The sequence below is a fragment of the Chiloscyllium punctatum genome, chromosome 15, assembly GCF_047496795.1.
Source record: "Chiloscyllium punctatum isolate Juve2018m chromosome 15, sChiPun1.3, whole genome shotgun sequence".
NCBI classification, from domain to species: domain Eukaryota; kingdom Metazoa; phylum Chordata; class Chondrichthyes; order Orectolobiformes; family Hemiscylliidae; genus Chiloscyllium; species Chiloscyllium punctatum.
The window spans coordinates 71648858-71666721 of NC_092753.1; the positions used below are offsets into that span (position 1 = coordinate 71648858).

At 41.3% G+C, this 17864-nt stretch overlaps 2 protein-coding genes across 8 annotated transcripts in view; one reads left to right on the forward strand and one right to left on the reverse strand.

The window, feature by feature from the left end:
* cmss1 (cms1 ribosomal small subunit homolog) overlaps nt 1-17864 on the reverse strand; it is a 367856-nt gene that overhangs the window by 54395 nt on the left and 295597 nt on the right. The window lies entirely within an intron of this gene.
* Nucleotides 10141-17864, forward strand: part of filip1l (filamin A interacting protein 1-like) — a 278663-nt gene continuing 270939 nt past the window's right edge. Inside the window, exon 1 of one of the 2 annotated variants that reach the window (XM_072585429.1) lies at nt 10141-10448. The gene's annotated coding sequence lies outside the window, so the exon portion shown is untranslated. The remainder of the gene's footprint in view (nt 10449-17864) is intronic. The other variant, XM_072585430.1, reaches the window with a different exon arrangement.

Consider the following 17864-nt stretch of genomic DNA (forward strand, 5'->3'; position numbering starts at 1 on the left):
CATGGCCAAACATTTCAATTTCCCCTCCCACTCTGACAAGAACATGTAGGTCCTGGGCCTCCTCCATCGGCACTCCCTTACCACCCGATGCCTAGAAGAAGAACGCCTCATCTTCTGCCTAGGAATCCTTCAACCCCATGGCATCAATGTGGACTTCACCATTTTCCTCATTTCCCCTCCCCCCACCTTGCCCCAGTTCCAACCTTCCAGCTCAGCACCATCCTCATGACCTGTCCCAACTGTCAATCTTCCTTCCCACCTATCCGCACCACCCTCCTCTCCGACCTATCACCATTACCCTCACCTCCATCTACCTACTGCACTCTTAGCTACCTTCGCCCCAGCCCCACACCCCTCCCATATATCTCTCCACCTCCGAGGCTCCCAGCCTCATTCCTGATGAAGGGCTTATACCTGAAATGTCGATTCACCTGCTCCTCAGATCCTGCCTGACCTGCTGTGCTTTTCCAGCACTACTCTAATCTTGACTCCAATCTCCAGCATCTGCAGTACCCACTTTCGCATATAACAGCAAAATGGACTATTATTTAAATAGTGAAAAATTGCAGCATGCTGGTGTGCAGAGGGAGCTGAGTGACCTTGCGTATGAATCACAAAAAGGTGGTTTGCAACTCATACTTAAGAAGGCAAATGCAATTTGTGCTTCATTGCCAGAGAGATGGAGCTTAAAAATAGGGAGGTTATGCTGCAGCTGTATAAGGTGCTGATGAGGCCACATGCGGAATACTGTATAAGATTTTGGTTTCCTTACTTAAGAAAGGATGTACTGGCACTGGAGGGGGTGCAGAAGAGGTTCACTAGGCTGATAATTGAATTGACCGCGTTGGTTTTTGAAGAGAGACTGAGTAGACTAGGACTATACTCATTGGAATTTAGAAGAATGGGGGGGGCGGGATTTTACAGAAACATATGAAATTACGAAGGGAATACATAAGATAGTTGCAGGGTCAGGGAGATTGTTTCCACTGTTGGGTGAAACAAGAGCAAGGGGGCATGACTTCAAAATAAGGGAGAGCAGATTTAGGTTTGAACTGAGGAATTACTTCTTCACCCAAAGGATTGTGAGTCTGTGGAATTCCCTGCCCAGAGAAGCAGTTGAGGCTACCTTGTTGAATGATTTTTGAACAGTTAAGGAATTAGTGTTATGGTGAGCAGACGGGTGAGTGTTGCTGAGTCTATGAAAGACCAGCTACAATCTTATTGAATGGCAGAGCAGACTCGATGGGCCAGATGACATATTCCTCCTGTTTCACATGTTCTCATGTTTTAACTTCTAATTCCATTTCAGCTTCCCTTCTCTTCAAACTACTTGTCAGTACCACATCCCTCTGCCAATCTAGTTTAAATCCACCCCAAAAACATTAGCAAAACTTGCCACAAGGGTATCGATCCCATTCCTGTTCTGATGTAACCTGTCCAACTTATACGTCCCATTTCCCCCAGAAATGGTCCCTATACTTCAGGAATCTCAAACCCTCCCTCCTGCACTATTTCTCCAGCCACGCATTCATCTGCTCTATTCTGCTCCTATTCCTATTCTCACTACTGCGTGGCGCTGGGAGCAAGCTAGAGTTAACTACCTTTGAAGTCCTGCATCTCTATTTCCTGCCTCACTCCCTAAAGTCTGCTGGCAGCACCTCATTTCCCTCTCTTCCTAAGTCAATGGTCCCAACATGGACCATGACCTTCCTCTGGCTATTCACCCCTCCCTTCAGAATGCCCTGCATCCTTAATCCTGGCACCCAGGAGGCAACATACCATCCTGGAGTTACGCCTACAGATACAGAGTATTATCTGTTCCCCTCATTAATGAATTCCATACCACCACAGTTCTTCCACACTTCTTCCAGCTCCCGGAGCAGCTGGACCACCTACATGGCTCTGGCTGATCGCCACAGAGGAACCATCATTCTCAGTGTTTTCCCAATGCCAAAAACTGAGATGTACTTGGTGTCTGGTCCTTTCTTCTGTCTGGTGGTCACACATTCCTCCCTGCCTGCACTTCTTTAAGCTGTAGGGTGACCGCTTAAATGTCGTTCGAAACAAATTTGCAGATTCAAACTGCCACATAGTAGGTGCACAAATTTACTATAACTTTTTGAAAATTGGAACCTTAGCTAATGTTAAGACCAGTTGTTGAGATAGATGACATAGACACATTACGTTTAACAGACTCAGGCAAATCCCACACATGCTGAAGGATCCCCAACTTAATTGTTGCAGGAGATTATACCAGGCAAATGGCAGCAATTTTTCTATGTTTACATGAAAGGTTTTGAGGAAGGTTATCTTGAAGAAATGGTTTAACTTTCGTAGGCGATTTCAATAGGCCTTCATTTGCAATCATATAACACTGAGAAATATTCAGCTAAATCTTACACTTTTTTGGGTAAGTCAGAGGTACATCGAGTTTTTTTTTAGGGAGGTGATTTCACTGTGAGGCCCCAGCAGATTTTCTCTTCCATTCTTACCATATATCCCATATTACCAACACTAACCAACGGTATCTTGCATTTCTGATTTCCTCCCCATCTTACCACTTGCCTTTCTTATGACAACTTTGGATATTGGCTGAAACATTGGCATCCTTTCTACACATGCCGTCTTTAAAGCATGTTGTGCACCAGGACAGGCACTGTCAATCCAGGGATGCCCTGCACAGTGCCTGACATTCGCCCCTGCACAGGTCCTGGAGGTCATGCTGGATGCTGGGTTGCTGGCACGGCACCTCTGCCTCCCCCAGGACCAGCAGAGGTGGCCGAGGTTGGCACCCAGGTTACAGCAGTCTCAGCATCCAGAGGAATGCCTAGACTGCAAGAAGCAGGTCACAATCCTTCTCCATCAGGGTAATCGCCTCCATTTTCTGTTCAATACTCGCACTCACTGTACCTTTGCTACACCTCCCAACATGCTCATGTCCTGCCATTGTCACCATCGGTTGCAAAATCTTCCCTCACATGCTCTCATCCTCCCAATCCCTGACGTTGCCAACCTTGCCTGCTCTCCGTGCCACTTACTCACTTGTTTGGCTCACTCCCCACCTGCACTGAAGGTAACAGTGGTGTTACCCAGTGTTACCCACTTTTATCTCCCCTAATATCTGACTAAAATCATCTGCAAACTCTGAGGCCTAGGACTCTGCTTCCCCCTGCAACTGTACCCTCAGCTTCCTGACCCACAGATCATAGTCAGTAAGAGTAAGCAAGAACACCTCCTCCAAAATAATCCTCAACTCCAGTGCCCTGCAAGGTTGCATACTCAGCACCTTACTACACTCCTTCTACATTCATGACTATGTGGCCAAATTCAGTTGTAACTTGTACAAATTTGCTGATGACACCACTGTCGTGAGTCAGATCTCAAACAAGGATGAGACAAAACACAGGAAAAAGACTGAATACTTAGTGACATGGTGTAAAGACAAAAATCTCTCCCTCAATGTCAGCAAAATGAAGGAGCTAGCCATCGACTGCAGGAAGCAGAGTGGAGGACACATCACTGTGTGTATCAATAGTGCTGAGGTGAAAGTGGTTGAAAGCTTCAAGGTCATAGGAGTCAATATCACCATCAATCTGTCCTGGCTCATCCATGCCAACACTACGATCAAGAAAGCATACCTATGCCTCTACTTCCTCAGAAGGCTAAGGAAAGTTGGCATGTCCACAGTGCTCTTACAAATTTTTATTGATGCTCCATCGAAAGCATACTATCCAGATGCAACGCAGCTTGGTATGACAACTGCTCAGCCCAAGACCCCAAGAAATCACAAAGTTGTGAACGCAGCCCAGTTTATCATGCGAGCCAGCCTTCCTCCATTGACTCTGCCTACACTCCTCGCTTCCTCAGGAAAACAGCCATCATAATCAATGAACCCTCCCACCCTGACTATACTCACTTCCACTCTCTTCCAGAACAACAGAGATAGAAAAGTTTGAAAACACATACCAAAACATTCAAAAATATCTTCTTCCCAACTTTTATCAGACCAATGAACAAATCTTTCATATATCAGAGTTGATATTTCTCTGCACCCTCTCTGTTGCTGTAACGCTATATTCTGCATTCTGTTCTATTACCCTGATGTACTAATGTATGGTATGATTCATCTGGACAGCATGCAAAACAATACTTTTCACGAGTATCTCGATACATGTGACAATAATAAATCAAATATAAAGGTAAAAAGACCCTCTTGGGAGCTATCTACAGGCCCCCAAACAGTAGTCTGGATATCGGATGTAAGTTGAATCAGGAACTGAAATTGGCCTGTCGCAAAGATGTTACTACAGTTGTTATGGGGGATTTCAACATGCAGGTAGATTGGGAGAATCAGGATGGTATTGGACCTCAAGAAAGAGACTTTGTGGAGTGCCTCTGAGATGGATTCTTAGAACACCTGGTGCTGGAGCCTAACAAGGAGAAGGCAATTCTGGATCTGGTATTGTGCAATGAACCAGAATTGATCAGGGACCTTGAAGTGAAGGAGCCATTGGGAAGTAGTGACCATAATACAATAAGCTTCAACCTTCAATTTGAGAGTGAGAGGGTACAATCGGAAGTGACAATATTTCAGTTGAATAAAGGGAACTATGGAGCTATGAGGGAGGAGCTGGCCAAAGTTCAATGGTGCAATACCTTAGCAGGGATGACAGTGGAGGGACAATGGCAGATATTTCTGTGTATAATGCAGAAGATGCAGGATCAGTTCATTCCAAAAAGGAAGAAAGATCCTAGGAGGAGGCATGGGTGGCCATGGCTGACGAGGGAAGTTAAGAAACATATAAAGTTAAAAGAGAAAAAGCATAACATAGCAAAGATAAGTGGGAAAACGGAGGACTGGGAAGCTTTTAAAGAACAACAGAGGATTACTAAGAAGGAAATATGCAGAGGAAAAATGAGGTACGAAGGTAACCTGGCCAAAAATATAAAGGAGGATAGTAAAAGGTTTTTTAGGTATGTGAAAGGCAAAAAAATGGTTAAGACTAAAATTGGGCCCTTGAAGACAGAAACAGGGGACTACATTACGGGGAACAAAGAAATGGCAGAAGAATTGAATTGGTACTTCAGATCTGTGTTCACTGGGGAAGACACAAGCAATCTCCCTGAGGTAACAGTGGCTGAAGGACCTGAACTTAAGGGAATTTATATTTGCCAGGAATTGGTGTTGGAGAGACTGGTAGGTCTGAAGGTTGATAAGTCCCCGGAGCCTGATGGTCTACATCCCAGGGTACTGAAGGAAGTGGCTTGAGAAATCGTGGATGCGTTGGTGATTATTTTCCAGAGTTTGATAGATTCAGGATCAGTTCTTGCGGATTGGAGGGTGGCTAATGTTGTACCACTTTTTAAGAAAGGTGGGAGAGAGAAAGCAGGAAATTATAGACCAGTTAGTCTGACCTCAGTGCTGAGAAAGATGTTGGAGTCTATTATAAAGGATGAAATTACGACACATCTGGATAGTAGTAACAGGATAGGTCAGAGTCAGTATGGATTTATGAAGGTGAAATCATGCTTGACTAATCTTCCGGAATTCTTTGAGGATGGATGAGGGAGATCCAGTGGATGTAGTATACCTGGACTTTCAGAAAGCTTTTGATAAGGTCCCACATAGGAGGTTAGTGAGCAAAATTAGGGTGCATGGTACTGGGGGCAAAGTACTAACTTAGATTGAAAGTTGATTGGCTGACAGGAAACAAAGAGTAGTGATAAACGGATCAATTTCGGAATGGCAGGCAGTGACCAGTGGGGTACCACAGGGATCAGTGCTGGGACGGCAGCTTTTTACAATATATATTAATGATATAGAAGATAGTATTAGTAATAACATTGGCAAATTTGCTGATGATACTAAGCAGGGTGGCAGGGTGAAATGTGAGGAGGATGTTAGGAGATTACAGGGTGACCTGGACAAGTTAGGTGAGTGGGCAGATGCAGTTTAATGTGGATAAATGTATGGTTATCCACTTTGGTGGCAAGAACAGGAAGGCAGATTACTACCTAAATGGAATCAATTTCGGTAAAGGGGCAGTACAAAGAGATCTGGGTGTTCTTGTACACCAGTCAATGAAGGTAAGCATGCAGGTACAGCAGGTAGTGAAGAAGGCTAATAGCATGCTGGCCTTCATAACAAGAGAGATTGAGTATAGAAGCAAAGAGGTTCTTCTGCAGCTGTACAGGGCCCTGGTGAGATGACACCTGGAGTATTGTGTGCAGTTCTGGTCTCCAAATTGGAGGAAAGACATTCTGTCTATTGACGGAGTGCAGTGTAGGTTCATGAGGTCAATTCATGGAATGGCGGGACTACCTTATGCTGAAAGACTGAAGCGACTGGGCTTGTATACCCTTGAGTTTAGAAGACTGAGAGGGGATCTGATTGAGACATATAAGATTATTAAAGGATTGGACACTCTGGAAGCAGGAAACATATTTCAGCTGATGGATGAGTGCCAAACCAGAGGACACAGCTTAAAACTTCAGGGTAGACCATTTAGGACACAGATGAGGAGAAATTTCTTCACCCAGAGAGTGGTGGCTGTGTGGAATGCTCTTCCCCAGAGGGCAGTGGAGGCCCAGTCTCTGGATTCATTTAAGAAATAGTTGGATAGAGGTCTCAAGGATAGTGGAATCAAGGGTTCTGGAGATAAGGCAGGAACAGGATACTGATTAAGGATGATCAGCCATGATCATATTGAATGGTGGTGCAGGTTCGAAGGGCAGAATGACCTACTCCTGCACCTATTGTCTATTGTCTAAATCAATCTCTCTATCTTGTTCCAAGAGAGAAACAGCCCACAATATGGCAGCAAAAATTCAAGATGGGAGGTGTGCTGCCAGACATTTTCCTCCTCATCCTTTATGAGGATAGACTCTTGACTCTGGCAGTCATGAACAGGCCTTGGACTGGCAGCAGAGACTGACTAACTGTGCCAGGTCCTCCTGATTGAATGTTATGTCCTTGAGCTGATTGAGACCTGCATCTATGACAAACTTCCTAACTTTGTGCCTGTGTGAAATGGCATGGCAAAACAGGAGTAATATGAGCCTGGTATCTCTAGCTTAGAGAACAAAGAGCAAAAAGGCAAGCCAAACAGGGATACTGTGAGCATCTAGGTACTCACTATGCTTCGAGTACATAGTACTATAGAAGTAAATGAAGAGCTCGAAGATACAGCCTAGACTGGACCTGGAGCTGGGTATGTGTCCCTGAGCACAGTGTCCTTGCTGCAGCTTTATAAAGATCGTTGCCACTGTAGCTGGTGTAACAGTATTGAAGTGCAGAAGCACTTTGTAAGTGAATCAAAGATATTCTTGTTTCTTAGAGACTGACACATGTTGAATACCCTCACGTGGATAAGGGATCTTGTGATCATTTCCCATGGAGTACACCCTGCATTTTGATGCCCAGTTTCCACTGTAGAGGTTGTTCAAAGCAAATGACTAGCTGAATCCACAAGGTACCCACTTTGTTTGTCTCATCTAATTTTCACAATATCTACCTTGTCTGGTAAGTTTGGTCAGATGAGAGGTTGAATATTAATGAAGTGTTTTTTTTTATTAATTCACGGGATAAGGATATTGCTGGCTAGGCCAGCATTTATTGCCCATCCCTAATTGCCCAGTGGGCAGTTAAGAGTCTTCCGTATTGCTGTGGGTCTGGAGTCACATGTAGGCCAGACCAGATAAAGATGGCAGTCTCCTTCCCTAAAGGACATTAGTGAACCAGATGGGTTTTTCTGTCAGTCGGCAATAGATTCATGGTCATCATTAGACTCTTAATTCCAGATTTTTTTTAACAAGGCTTTTAGCAAACATTAATCCCCATCAATTGGCATCTCACCACTCCCTAGCAAGAATCTGATCACGGCACTTATGAAAAGCACAAAAGATGATTTTAAGTTGAGACTGGCCTCGCTGCATTTACCTCCCGATATGCCACAAATATCTCTATAGCTCATGTTGCTCAGGTCCCTATAAAATAGTGACCATTGAAAAATTGGAGGATGTCAGTGCAAACCCTCAGAAGAGCAGAGACGAGTTAGTAGTGTGGGCAGATGGTGGGGAGAGCAGATGAAGTGCTACATTTTGGTAGGAAGAACATGGAGCGGTAATATTAAACAAAGGATATACTCTAAAGGTGGTGCAGGAGCAGAAGGACTGAGGTGTATATATGCTTAACTAATTAAAAAGAACAGAACAGGTTGAGAACAGTTAATGACACAAAAAGTATCCTAGGCCTTATGAATGGGAGTATGGAGCACAAGAAGGAGGAGGTTCTTTTAATCTTGTATAAGATACAGATCTAGTTTGGCCTCAGCTGGAGTATTATTCCAATTTTGGTCTCTGCACATTAGGAAGGATGTGAAGGCATAGGAAAGACAGTGGAAGAGGTTTGTGAGAATGGTTCCAGAGATATGAAATTTCAGATATGAAGACAGAATCGAAAAGTTAGGACCTTGGTGAAGACAAGGCTAAAAAGAGATCTTCAAAATCATCACGGTTCTGAACAAAATAAATCAGGAGAAAATGTTTCTACTCGTGAAAAAGATAAAGAATGAGATGCATGGATTTAAAGTAATTAGTAAGGCAAGCAAAAGTGAAATAGTGAAAAATGTCTTTAGAATCTTGAATGGTCTGCCTGAGACAGTGGTGTAGACAGGTTAAACCTGATGATCATTTGAAGAGGAACAATATGCCAGGGTTACAAGGTGAAGCACAAGAAAACCAATAAGTGATATGCTCATAGGCTGAATGGCCTCCTCTGTGCTGCAACAATCTGTGATTCTAAGTTTGCCGTCAGACATTTTGGTTAGTGTGTGACTGGACTACCACACCAGTCAGGATACATGAGAGTGGGGGAAATGAAAACAGCACTGGTGATCCAACATCACCTGAAGTGGCAAAATCTGAGTGGCATGGGATTGGGAGGGGTGTGGCGAAAGGCCATGGAGGGGCATGGGTGATCTGGAGGGAAATGGGGCATCATGGAATAGATGGGGCAGTGAAGTGGAGTGAGAAATGAGGTTTAGGGACTATTAAATTTTATTGGGTGCCGGGCTGTTACACTGGAGAACTGAGGTAGGGCTTCTAACCAGCCCACCTCTGCCCACCATCCTCATGCATTTCAACATTGCTCACAAAATGCATGGCAAAACCAAACCCTGTGTGAAAGGACAAAAAGCAAAAGAGGCAGACAAAATTTCAGGTGGATCAAGTGTACATTGGGGAAGGCACAAAAGTACAGTTTTCCAAAGCCCAAACAGAAATCTGGACCTTGGCTTTGGATAAGGAAGGTATTTTAATTCATAATATCTAATGTTAATATTTTGAGAATATAACCTACAATGATAAATTACCCACAAACAACACATGAAACATTTAGGTTCTAATGACAGGAACCACAGAGTGGGGTAATGTATTCAATTAAATAGCATCTTTATTATTATGCTCATCATGTAAGAAGTGTTACATTTGTATTTCTGCCATACCCTGTAAATGTAATGGGGGTGGGCAATAGGAGCTATGCAAGGGAAACAATGGAACAATTAAGTTATATATTTCCTAAGAAGAACATTGTTACTTATTTTTGCATTTCTGTTCTAAAGTAGGTGGATTCATGTGATAGACTCATAATGTCCATTTTAAAAACTAGTTCGAAAATAATCATTTAATTCAACCAAATTTAACGATCAGGACTGAAATACAACTTGAATTGTAACTTTATTCTGCATAAAAAAATAAATGAAGTGTCACTTTGTAACAGTAAGCTTTCAAAATTATAAGGGAAATGTTCCTAAAGAGCATGAAAGCACATGGAGCATGTTAAACAGTACTAAAAATATTCAGACAATGAAATAAAAGTATTTGACATTATTTTTAAAAAAGGTTTTTTGATGATCACAATTAATGACTAAATAGATTAAAATTAACAAAGTAATGGATTATTCTATTTCAACAAATGTGTATCACAAGCATATGGTTAGCTCTTTCCAAGCCCTGAAGCTCTGTCTTGTTATACCTCTCCATGGAGACACGAGGTCAGCTTTCTGACAGAGCCATCTGCCTTTATTGTGCATAGCTCCACTGAACATATGAGATAAATATAGAGGATCATTCCACTCCATGCCAGGTCCCGGCCACTACCCAAGCCTACAGACATAGATAGGCCACTGCACACTCCTCCAGTCCTTAAACAGGCAGAATAAAACCTATGTTCTACATTCAAGTGAATAAATCTCCTCGGCAATGTCTTTAACAAACACTGGAGTAAGAAAAGGGAGTCAGCATAAACGTGTTCAAGTCATTGTCTTCTTTTCTGAAGACTGGATATCTATAATACACGGGACTTATTATAACAGAACGTTGGATTTTCAATCCGATCTGCAATCGTAAGTTCTAAAGGAAGAGGAGGAAATTCTACTTGGAGTCCAACAGTAAGTCTACAATGTTGCTTGTGGTTAATGAGTTTACAAATAAAATGTTGTGATAACATATGAATAGGAAATGCATGTGAGTGAAAATAATTTGTGAAAACTAATTGAAGGGCAGTACTATATGTTACTGTTTGAGATTTCAAAGTAATAGCACTATTCCATCAGCTTGACTGAAGCATTTTTCTGAACATTTTTGTGCATTCCACTTGACATTTTAGACTGGATGAAATGTCTAGTATTATTTGTCCCTTGGTTAAGTACCAGTGCCTTCACAAAATAGCCTGTCAGGTCAACTTTACATTTAGGGAGAGTTTATAGATAGGGGTCTCCTTTTCTTACCCAGTTTTTGCTTCCAAATGCCGGGACACTGAAATATTTCTTTAAATAATAATTAAATTCTTTCTGCAAGAGATGTGGATAGAACCAAGTCTTATTTCAACACTTCATACTCAGTGTAAGTTAAAGAAAAGGATTATGCAAGGAAGTAAGAATTAGAATGACTGGTGTCTTTAAAGTAAGAACACATCTGAAGTTACTTGTATTTTCCATTGCAGTTTATAATTCATGCATATTTCCAGTGATCTATTTTCTTAGAGAATATCTTCATTTTAGTGCTCGTGGAGCAGTATATTATGTGTAATCGTGCACAAAGAGTGTCAAAGAGAAACTGGTTAAAATTTTAAGGTTGTGTTAAGTCTGATGTATTGAAGGAGGTTGTTTTCCTGTTGTCAGTGGGCTTGTCTATTAATGGAACTTGAAAGAAATACAAGTAAATAAGCAATTTCAGATGATTTTTATCTCAGGAAGTGTAGTCAACATATGGAGCAAATTGGTGAATAAAAAAAAGGCAAGTTGTTGTTATATGTGGTTGAGCTGGAAATACAAAAACTTCAAAGGAAATCAAAACATATCTGGTTAAAAAAGGATTCAAATTTATTATATTTTCTAAATGATACAGATATATGCTTGAAGGAAGTGAGCAGCTAAGATGGTCCAAATTTCTCTTGCTTGAAATATTTTAGTAGGAAGCTTTTCATAGAGTTTTTCACAGAGAATAAAGCAAAAAATCTGGTCATACTATGTACATAGACACTTCAATTTGAAATTATTACAGCAGTGGAATTAATTAGAAAAAGTGGCTGAGTGATTATATTTGTGTTGTGCTTAAATTATGAATACATTGTTAATTATCTTAAAAAAGCTACTTGATTTGCAATGCAATGTGAACTGCTCATTCTGCAGTTCTCAGCTGTCCATCTGACCCTGGTGAAGTTAACCCTTCATCACAGAATGTTTTTGTAAACATTCAGATTGGCATTGAATTATGGTTGCTGCACTCACATTTAAAATATCTAGTAGCAAATGCAATCAAGTTGCAAATTCACTAAACTGACATTGTGCTATTTATAACATAACTATTAGCCAAATCAGCCAATAAAATCAAGTGAAACTCTTGAGAAACTAGGGAAGATTTTCAAGTTTTCTTGCACAGGTTTCACATTGTCAAGCGCCTGACAGTTTTCTGTATCTCACTTTGTAATACTAGACTCCTGGTGAAGTTTTGTGGAGTTACAATCTCTGTGCAGTATGTGTAAATTAAACTTCCCAAGACAAATAATGAAATCAAAGCCACCTTTTTGCCAAATGAAGACTACACCAGGAAAAAGGAAAACATGCTCAAATTTTTTTTAGTTTGTCATTATTCATGTTATTGTTAACAATCTACCAAATCAAAGTTTAATTTCCCACAACACGATTGACTAAATTTAGACACTACAGGAGATTTTTCTGGATGATTTGATATAGTGAATGTTGAAAAACGGAGTTGGTTACTTTAAAAGGATGGAAACTTTGGACAGTTCATGTGGATGGCACATACTCTTTACCTGTCTGCTTCAACTTCGGTTGTTGAGCCCAAACACAGAAGCAGGAAGAATCCCTAATTTAACTTCAACACCACTATTTCATAACTGAGAGGCAAAATTACTATTTTGGTAACCAGTGGGAAAGAACCAATCAATCTCTTTTTGTAAATGCGATCAAAAATGACTGAAGCTATCATGGATCTGAGCTGATGCAATGGTACACAACAAGCTAAGGAGATGTTGAATGATCCATTCTACCTCAGACATTCCAGAACTGAACTCTTTCTACTTCTTAGCTAATGTTCAATATTCAAATTATCACAGTTCTCCAATTCAGATAGCAACAGATGAAAGTTAATGCTACTACTTGCTAGCTCCACAAAAAAATGAAAACTCACTTTGGCAAAAAACAGTTCAGTTAAAGAACTCTACTCTTAAAAATAGTACGTGTAGAAACATCAAGACCTACAATGTAGTATAGTTTGTCACCTCAATATATATCCCAGTTACAGTTGAAAATTCAGAAGGTGAATTTTCTGTTTTATGTACTGTTTTCTCAGATTCTGCCTGTTGATGAACACAACAAAATCAAGTGGCTCAAAAGCTCATATAAAGACTTTCTCCCTCCAGTAAATATAGTTTTCAAGGGTGCCCTTTACTGTCAGGAAAATAGTATTTCTGCAAGAAATCAATTCCACATTACCTGCAGACTGAAGTAAACTATTGTCTTACTGTATCCAGTTTCCAGCAATGACCCAAATCTGTAGTATTATGATTCCTTTGGGGCCAATCACTTTCATGAATTTAAGCGATGTGATGGGTATCTGTCCTAAATAAGTCAGTCTTGCGCTGGATGTAAAATGCATCATGCACTGAAGGAATATGATGATGACTGCACGAGGCAACTGCTAAAGGTATATGATATTACATTTTGAACAAATGCCAACCTCTATGTGACCTTGTGAGTTGAACCATAGTATTTGCATTCACATTTTCTTTCTGCATTTCTCTTTTAAAGATTTCTATTGCTGTTATACTTCCTCCATCAGCTGGAAATTCGTGGCAGATGGGCCAGAAATGTCTTCATATCTAGAATCAGTTCAGTTTTACTATTAAGTTGGAAGGGATATTAATGCAAGCTTGTCTAACTTTTAGTTATTAGAAGACCAACAGCCAAGAAATCACAGTAGTTATTTTTCCAAGAAGTATAAGGCTTTCTAATTCCTCAAAAATTCTGAGGAGGTGCTCTTTACACACCCTGCATGGTTACTGAAACATTTGGAAATGTTCCATTTGTGAGGAGGCAGTGGCCTAGTGGTGTTATTGCTAGATTATTAATCCACAGATCCAGCTAATGTCCTGGAAACTCAGGTTCAAATCCTGCCATGGCAGATGGTGAAATTTGAATTCAAATTTTAAAAATGTCTGGAATTAGTAGTATAATGGTGGCCATGAAAAATGATTGTTGGAAAAACTCATCTAGAACATAGAACATTACAGCACAGCACAGGCCCTTCGGCCCTCGATGTTGCGCCAGCCTGTCATACCAATCTTAAGCCTATCTAAACTACACTATTCCATGTATGTCCATATGCTTGTCCAATGACGACTTAAAGTTGGCAAATCTACTACCATTGCAGGCAAAGCATTCTCTCTGAGTAAAGAAACTACCTCTGACATCTGTCCTATATCTATCACCTCTCAATTTAAAGCTATGCCCCCTCGTGCTCGCTGTCACCATTCTTGGAAAAAGGCTCTCCCTGTCCACTCTATCTAACCCTCTGATTATCTTTTATGTCTCTATTAAGTCACCTCTCAACCTTCTTCTCTCCAACAAAAACAGCCTCAAGTCCCTCAGCCTTTCCTCGTAAGACCTTCCCTCCATACCAGGTAACACCCTAGTAAATCTCCTCTGCACCCTTTCCAAAGCTTCCACATCCTTCTTATAATGCGGTGACCAGAACTGTACACAATACTCCAAGTGCGGCCGCACCAGAGTTTTGTACAGCTGCAGCCTAATCTCATGGTTCCGGAACTCGATCCCTCTATTAATAAAAGCTAAAACACGGTATGCCTTCTTAACAACCCTGTCAACCTAGGTGTACCTGGACACCGAGATCTCTCTGCTCATCTACGCTATCAAGAATCTTTCCATTAGCCCAGTACTTGGCATTCTGGTTACTCCGACCAAAGTGAATCACCTCACACTTGTCTGCATTAAACTCCATTTGCTACCTCTCAACCCAGCTCTGCAGCTTATCTATGTTTCTCTGTAACCTACAACATCTTTCGTCACTATCCACAACTCCACCGATCTAAGTGTCGTCTGCAAATTTACTAACCTACCCTTCTATGCCCTCATCCAGGTCATTTATAAAGATGACGAACAGCAGTGGACCCAACACTGACCCTTGTGGTACACCACTAGTAACTGGTCATCTGGTTCACTAATCAAGGAAACTGTCATACCTGGTCTGACCTATATGTGATTCCACATCAAAAGCAATGTGGTTGACATTTAACTGTCCCCGGGCAATTAGGGATGGGAAACAGAATCCCTACAGTGTGGAAACAGGCCGTTTGGCTCTAATGGTCCACTCCTAAGAGAAACCCACCCAGAGCCTATTATCTTATATTTACTCCTGACTAATGCACCTAACTTACACATCCTTGAATACAATGGGCAATTTAGCATGGTCAATTCACCTGACCTACACATCTTTGGATTGTGGGGGGAAACCAGAGCACCCAGAGGATACCCACACAGACACGGGGAGAATGTGCAAACTCCACACAGACAGTCACATGAGGCTGGACTTGAACCCGGGTCCCTGGCATTGTGAGGCAGCAGTGCTAACCACTGAGCCACCAGGTTGCCTTGCTGGCCTGGCCAATGACACCCTCATCTTGTGAATGAAAAAAAAATGCCTGCTTCAGGAAATCCAACCTAATCATGGCAGTGAAAATAAATGTAACTTAAACAGTGGTTAGCACTGTTGCCTCACAGCGCCAGAGACCCGTGTTCAATTCCCGCCTCAGGCGACTGACTGTGTGGAGTTTGCACATTGTCCCCGTGTCTGCGTGGGTTTCCTCCTTGTGCTCCGGTTTCCTCCCACAGTCTAAAGATGTGCAGGTCAGGTGAATTGGCCATGCCAAATTGTCCGTAGTGTTAGGTAAGGGGTAAATGTAGGGATATGGGTGGGTTGCGCTTCGGCGGGTCGGTGTGGACTTGTTGGGCCGAAGGGCCTGTTTCCACACTGTAAAGTAATCTAATCTAATCGAATCTTAAAAAGTGTAAAGGTATTTAAAAATCTAAGTTGCTTACATGCAAACCACTCTCTGGCCTGTTGAAGCTAACTTTGCTTTGACTTCCACAGACCTGCTGACTATTTCAGTACATCCTGTTTTTAATTCAAGTTGGGCCTTCGTTTGCCAACCTCAGCCCCAACCTCCAGGTCAGAGCTCTAATTTTGTAACTGTTTCAATCCCCATTCCCCCATCACCACCACTGCCATACTCTAGCCACCACTTAACTTTGCTCAAGCTTCCATTGCTCAAACATGCTGTTGACAACGAAGCTGTAAGGGAATAAAGTCTGAGATCAACATCCAGGCTCCTCAGGCCTCACCATGTGCAGAATAAGGACCTAAACATAGGCATCTAAAATTGCTGAACAATTCAATTTTCTCACCCATTACTTCAGCTGAGAGCTGCTGATTCCAATACAATTACCAACCACACAAAAACAGGAAACCTTGAAATTTAGCATTTACGTTGCAAGATATGTAATATTTCCTTCTAAATATATATTAATTATTCCTTTACTTAAAATGTTAAAGATATTCAAGAAGACGAATGATCAATTTGCCTTGCAACGCACAAATTATTGCCTAATGATTTAAAAAGCACATTATCCCTATCTCTAAAACCTCTTTGATTTTTTTTTCCATTTTTCTTTTCTTCGAAGGGATTAGCTGTCTTCCAGCCACATCCAACTGATGCACACTGGTCACTGCTCATGTTTATGGGCTTTGGAATGGGGACTATTGGCAGGTTTCTCACAGCTGAGTTCATTCTGCTTCAAGCTGACATCTACACACTGAAAAACACAAATTCAGCACAATCAATCAAGAGCAGCAACCGTGGCTAATTTTCCATTTTAGCCCTATGAAAAACCCAGTGTTAGGCCAACATCACATAATTCAGCACAATGAAGGGCTGGTCCTGGGACCTTTCTACCATTCAACTCAGTATCGCATTGTGTAACAGTCCCTCCCCCTTCTCCAATCCAGTTTACATCTTTATTTTCCTCCAGGGCTAGGGTTACTGAAAATTATTTCCTCCATTTACTCCCCTTGTACTGTACACTATCTGCTTCCAAGCTTCTGTCAATTTATTTAAGAGGTAATCTTTTTCATCCCATCCAAATGCATGTGTATCTGGCAGTCCTGGCTACTTTTACTTATTGTTAATCATATATCCTTCATATTCAGTCACATAAACAGCATTTTGGATGATTAATGAATTGTTTGATAAAAAGTCCTAAAAATATACTCAAATACAAATGCATACAGCTTGCAACCTGCATGGTTTTCTTTACTACAATACATGGGTGAAGGCGAGCCTCTTTGATCAGGAGCTAGAACCAAAACAGCTCCACTAAATGGCGTCGGTCCCAGTTGCTGCTCAGCCCAAACACCATTGCTTGGCTTTGTGTGAAGATGACCCTATAACTATGCTCAGTTATTTTCAAAGTCTTAGGCCACATGATTAGATCAAGAGTAGAATTCCCCTACAAGAGATTTGCTTTCTGCTGATGATGATGGCTGAAGTACAAACCATTGCAATTTGGCATCCTTGTTCCTATGTTTGATATTCCCATATGGGGAGGTGGAGGGAAGAAGAAATCGGAAAACGAACAGCTTGGCAGCCTCTGAGATGTCAGGCATCATTGTGTCAGCCAATTGGGATTTTATGATGCCTCTCAAACTGTGAGGCCACAATGCTTTATTTAACCAGCCTTGGAACGTTTGATGGAATTCACTTGTGGAGGTCATATATGAGACAAGAAAAGAAATTCCTGCAATTCAGAGAAAACTCACAGCCAACACTTAGCATTCTTGCAGCCAGGCCATACCCCCATGAATCTAAACTAAGCAAACATTAGGACATACAAATCTCAGGCCAAAAATCGTCATGATAGGGCCAGAGATTCTCTCACAGTGATACATGCAGTGAGAAAAACAGGAGGAAAGAATATAGGGGATAAGGCAAGAAGGTATTGAAATGCAATAATATAATGATTTTGAAATCTTTTTGGATTACAATAGTTTATCATCCACCTTATGCAGCAGAAAGCAATTAATGACTCATTTTGTTGTTAAAGAAGTGAAATCAGGTATGAAGAACAAAAGGTATCGCTAGCTGGTTGAATTTGGACAATTTTCCAGTTATATTACTGGCTTTTAAAAATTAATATATACTAAATAGAATTAATAACACAAACCTCAGCTCTTTCCAAAGTGTTCCTCTACTGTATAGCATAATTTAC